The sequence below is a fragment of the Gossypium hirsutum genome, chromosome D11, assembly GCF_007990345.1.
Source record: "Gossypium hirsutum isolate 1008001.06 chromosome D11, Gossypium_hirsutum_v2.1, whole genome shotgun sequence".
Taxonomy (NCBI): domain Eukaryota; kingdom Viridiplantae; phylum Streptophyta; class Magnoliopsida; order Malvales; family Malvaceae; genus Gossypium; species Gossypium hirsutum.
In genome coordinates this window covers 25,077,650-25,083,583 of record NC_053447.1, presented here as the reverse complement: position 1 = coordinate 25,083,583, position 5,934 = coordinate 25,077,650, and the positions used below count along the sequence as shown (strand labels likewise).

General features: G+C 28.9%; 1 long non-coding RNA gene across 1 annotated transcript; it reads left to right on the top strand.

The window, feature by feature from the left end:
* Positions 1–428: 428 nt before the first annotated feature.
* Positions 429–3,157, top strand: LOC107913248 (uncharacterized). Its single transcript, XR_001688438.2, has 2 exons — positions 429–532; positions 2,742–3,157. It is a non-coding gene; the product is annotated as an uncharacterized lncRNA (long non-coding RNA).
* Positions 3,158–5,934: the final 2,777 nt, after the last annotated feature.

Below are 5,934 nucleotides of genomic sequence, written 5' to 3'. Positions count from 1 at the left end.
TTATAATTTGATGTACTTGCAAATTCGGCTATAGATAGGTAAATTGAAACTATATATATGTAACAGCCCGATTTTGACCCTAGTCGGAATAGTGGTTTTGGGACCACGAATCCGAGTTAAAAAAATATTTTAAAAAATTATTTTCTGTGTTTATTAGGTATGAATTTACTTGTGTGAAAATTTCGTGCTTTAATTTTGTTGTTTGAGTGTCCGATTGAATAAAAGGATTAAATTGCGTAAAATAAAAATTTAGTGGTTATTTCAAAAAGGGTGAATAGTGGTTGTTCTTTAATTATAGGGGTTTTATGTTGCAATTTGACCATTGAAAAGATAGTGAACGGCATTATGTTTAAAATATATAGTTTTTATATTATTTATAAAGGTTATAATAATAATTTATATATTATAATGTTATTATAATAAAAACAAAACATAAGAAAGTGGCCATATTCATTATCTTTGTGCCGAATGAAAAGAGAAAGAAAATAAGAAAACCAAGCTAGGTATTCGGCCCTTGCTCAAGCAAATTAAGGTATGTTTCGGTTTCAGTTTTTGATGATTTTTATGTTTTTGAGATCGTTGTTTCGAATACTATTCGACCCATGCTTAAATTTTTGAATTTGATGATGATTTTGTGTTTTGCCATTGTTGAAAGCTTGTAATTTTGTTGTTTAATGATAGAAAATAAAATATATGAAATGGATATATATATGTTGAAATTGAATTTTTGATGATTTTGAGTAATTAAGGCTAAATTGCAAAAATAATAAATTGAGGGACTAAAATGTGAAATAAATGACATGCATGGATTTATATGAGCTTAGTGCATATTCAGCCAAGCTATTGTGCAAGGAAAGTTTGTTTATTTTGTATTTTTGTAAAATAGGGACTAATTTGTGAAAAATGTGAAATGTTAGGGGCAAAAGTATAATTTGCCCATTTATGTGTTTTTGGATTTTATTAAATGAATATGTGATTAAATTAGTTAAATTTGAACTTATTTAGATCAAGAACAGAAGAAAACGGAATTAGATCGGGGAAAGTCGAAAGTAGTCGACTATGTCCGTCGATATCCGAGGTAAGTCTATTAGCAATTTAAAAGTTAATAAATCAATATTTATACATGTATATCGATTGTATACTTGATGAGCTGTAATTAAATGTTTATAATTTGAAGTATAAGTATAAATTTTATATAAGTATCTGATAGTTTCGAATATACAAGTATAATCTTGTATAAGTTCATGAGTTAAATTATAGGTTTAAATTTTATATAAGTAAAGGTGAGATTCAGATAGGCATGTATATATATGAAAATCTATTGTAATGAAATTAGGTAAGAAATTATACTTGTATATGATAGATTCAAAAATATATGTAATAGCATGAATAAACCTTGAATTTAGATAAAGGTATGAATATATGTATATATATTTATAATTATATACATAATGATCGAATATATATACATATGTATATATATAGTTAGTTTTTGAATTTAGTGGAAGTATGAATGTTGTATATGTATAAATTCTTGGTTTTAATCCAAGGTAAGTATGATATATACATATATATGTATATTAGGTCCGAATATATGTATATAAATATATATATATGTATAAACTCTTAGATTTGATTAAGATATGTAACTTATATTTGTATATGTGAGTTGGTAATTATATATATATATTATATTTGAATGATCAGGTATACATACACGTATATGATTTTATAGTGAATTTAGGTATGACAATTATACAAGGTTACATGAGGTTCGATTATGCTAATATGCAAGTATATATTCATGTAAAGTTCTTGAATAGCATTGAAAGTATGAAATTATTAATTGCATTATTAAAAGATGATCGAATATATGATATTAGTAGTAGATTAATGCATTAAGTTATATATATATATAGGTTTGGATGTATAATTAAATTATTGAGCTGGAATTGATGTTTGAACTTTATACATCTATGTTATTTAAAGATAAAGTTTATAAATTATTGAGATGAATTTTATGTGGATTCTATATACAAATATGAGATACAACTTCTGTGAATTGAGATTTTTTTTAAAGCTTAGTACCAATCAGATTAATTGCCGGTGAAATATTTTGGACTTTACGTCTAGCAGGCTAAGTGCCGGTGAACTGAATCAGGCTATAGGTGAACTGAATCAGGCTATAAGCCTAGCAGGCTAAGTGCCGGTGAACTGAATCAGGCTATAAGTCTAGCAGGCTAAGTGCCAGTGAACTGAATCAGGCTATAAGCCTAGCAGGCTAAGTGTCGCTGAACTGAATCAGGCTATAAGCCTAGCAGGTGAAGTGCCAGTGAATCTGTTTAAATTAAGTGATTATATGCATTGGGTATATATATATATGATTTTGGTTATATGTAATGGATAAATATATGAACATTTGTTTCAATGTATTTGATGAGCATATAAACGTTCGGATCTTTGTGATTAGTGAGTATGTACATATATTGGTTGTCATGAAATTGTTGGATATATATATACATTCGGCCAAATGTTAAACTTATGTGTATTTGGTTAAATATGGATTTGATGTATAGTACGTGTTTGATAAATGTATTTTTTGATTATGGAATTGTATACGAATATTGAAAACATGATTTGATTTTGTTGTAACTAATTAAATGTTGTTAAGTTATCTATTTGCTTATGACTTACTAAGCTGTAATAGCTTACTCTGTGTGTTTTTCTTATGTTTTTTTTAGAGTTCTAAAGACTTGCTCGGGTTGGAAGACGTTGGAGTCATGATCACACTATCCGGTTATGGCTTCGGTAAATTAAAGCTTTTAGTTTTTGGTTATGTGGCATGTATAGGCTAGTTTTTAATTTAGTTTTTGTATATATATTTAGCCATGCGAAAATGGCTTGATCTAATGCTAATGATCCAAGGTTTAAGTAATTTTGGTCATAATAAAGGCGTGGGTATGCTTGGTATATGAATTTGATAAGACGTAATGATTATATGTGTGTGTGTGTGTGTGTGTGTGTGTGTGTGTGTGTGTGTGTGTGTGTGTGTTTGATAAGTTATTTGATAATTCGGTATGTAGAGGACTAATGGTTTTAATGCTTGAATTACAAAATGTGTTATATGTATACATAGTGGTATGATCGATTATGGTAATTGACTTATTATTGTAAGTATGAAATATTTGCATTGGGTGTGTATATGAAATTTTGATATGATTTATATTGTATGGAATTGGCATGTTTTGAATGGCTAAAGTACTTGGAAAATGGCTAATGTTAGTCAAGTGAATAAAGTATGTATTGGTTTTATATGTATTTTAGGCTTAATAATTAGCTTGCGAATTGAGTGTAAATTGTATGGTTAGTTTGCTAGCCAAATAGAAGATAAGATGAATGGCAAAGCATACACATGTTTTGTACTTAAATGGGAAGTTAGGCATGAATGACTTATTAGTTGAGTTTAAAAAAAATGGTGCATAGTTGATAAGGTTAAATGCATTAGTGGCTAAGATGTTTATATGCTAAACTTGACTATTTGGTGAAATTGATTATGTTGCATTTTCTAATGGACAATAAGCCGAGCGATATGGATTGTTTGGTTTTATGCACATGAATAGAAGTATGAATTGATATATTTAATATTCAGCTTAAGAAGTAAAATATGCTTGGATGTCTTAATGTATGTGCATGGAATTTGTAATGTGATGAGTCATCTTATAATTTGATTTTTGAATGATATGAGTAAGAGGTATATATGTTTCGAATGATGGGATTTTAAAGCATGTGTAATATGACTATTTTGAGCCGTGTTTTATATGGTAATGCCTTGTAACCTTATTCCAGCGATGGATACAGGTTATGGGTGTTACAATATATGCTTGTATGTCATGGTTGCTAATGTACGGATTGTTGGCTAATATTAGTTAGACGAACTGTGCATGAATTAGGTATGGTCGACTTATGGTAACAGTTAGCCGATTTGAAGAATGAATAAATGACAATAAGTGTTCATAAATTTTGTTTGGATGGTTCATATAGCTGTGGTTAAATAAGAATAAGATTTATTTATTTATTTTTAATGAAATATGCTTGATCATATTATGGAGTGATTAATGCCGCAATTGCTTGAAACTTTAAGCCGTGTATAAGCATGTGTAGAACACTGAAGTAAGGTGTTTAATTTATGCTTGGTATTCGAATATTATTAAGGTGATGTGCATATGATTCGAGTTATGTGTTTTGTAAAATATATCTATTGTATGGTTTTTGAGGCATGTTTATTTGTTTGAAAACATGATTATATTCATGGTATGGATTCGGGTAAATTTTCTGAGGTTTTGATTTGTATTTGTAATATGAGTAATAATGTATGTTTAACCTTTAATTAGTTATATGCTTTATATATATATGAATATGACTTGCATAAATGTTCGAATCTGTATTTGGGTTCGGTAATACCTCGTGACCCAAATCCGGCGACGGATATGGGTTAGGGGTGTTACATACAACACCCTTACGACACCCCGAACCGGTTTAGTCCAGGTCAATGATGACCTATCCGGTCTAGTCTAGCCACTGGTTGGACCATCGGCTCGATTCACATACCGAGCTTGGTTCGACCAGTTTTTGGGTCTTGGTCTCAGTTTTGGGCTCCCGGACCCAATTTACGGTCTCAAGTCCAATTTTCAAGTTCAATTACCCATTGGGTCAATTGTCTGACTTGAAAATTAACTTCCAAAAATATCATATTAATTTTAATTGATTTGATTAATTTAATTTTACTTGATCAAAATTAATTTTTCCAAAAATCACTTAGATTTTCCAAATTAATTTTTCAAGAAAATTCTTTAATCAAATTATCTAGTTGAACAATTCTCATGACCACCTAATTTAATTTCACATTGAATAAATCGACTCAGTTAAATTATTCCTAAACTCTTTAACTGAGATATGAATTTCACTGTTGCTATTAAAGCCATGCCATATATAAGTCATTTACCCAACATACCGGCTATGGGCTCGATCATCTTTAGAGCATAAGCCTCCACTTATGTTAAAACACATGAGTTGCATATGCATTGTCAGTGACTAACTCAGGATTTAGGTAAATCACACTATGAACGTCACAAGTGAATTAATTCACAAACGGATTCAAAATTAATTCATCTTGGGTCCAGTCCAATGTATCATTCTACCAATGAATACATCTATGTCTCTACTCATAGAGTCATCTGCTCTGATAGCCAAGACTAGTCATCTCCTCAATTGGAAATGTAGTCAACATAATAATCCTTCTAAGTATTTGAATCAAATGGCCACTTTAATTCTTTTACGGGATTACAGACTCATTTAGATTATCTATTGAATTAAATTATCTTTCTTGCAATGTAAACAGTATTTACAATGTCACTTATCTTCAGTTTAAACTTTAGACAATCAATGAACTAATGATTGCTTGTTACAATTTCGCTACGCGTGCAAAATATAAAATACATAAATACAAAAGACATTATAGTGAAATGTGAAATTAACTTTATTTATTTATTCACCATTTAAATAAATAGAAAACAATTGCACATTTAGGCTTCGTTTGTTTCACTGAAAATGACTTTCGGAAAATGATTTCTGGAAAATGATTTGCTTTTTTGGAAAAGCTAATCTTTTCTGGTGTTTGGATGAATCTATGTAAGATATTTTCTGTAGTTTGGTAGATTTCTTAAAAATATTTCATAAAAATTGTTTTTAATGAAACAAACATACATTTGACATTTTCTTATTTTTTTCATTGTTTAATTGAATTTATTTTTATATGTAATTTTATATTTTACATTATTTTTGCATATATTAAAAATATTATGTTAAATTCAAGTTCATTACAATGTCATTTTTTAATTACATGACTACCAAGTGAGTATTTTTTATTTAAAAATG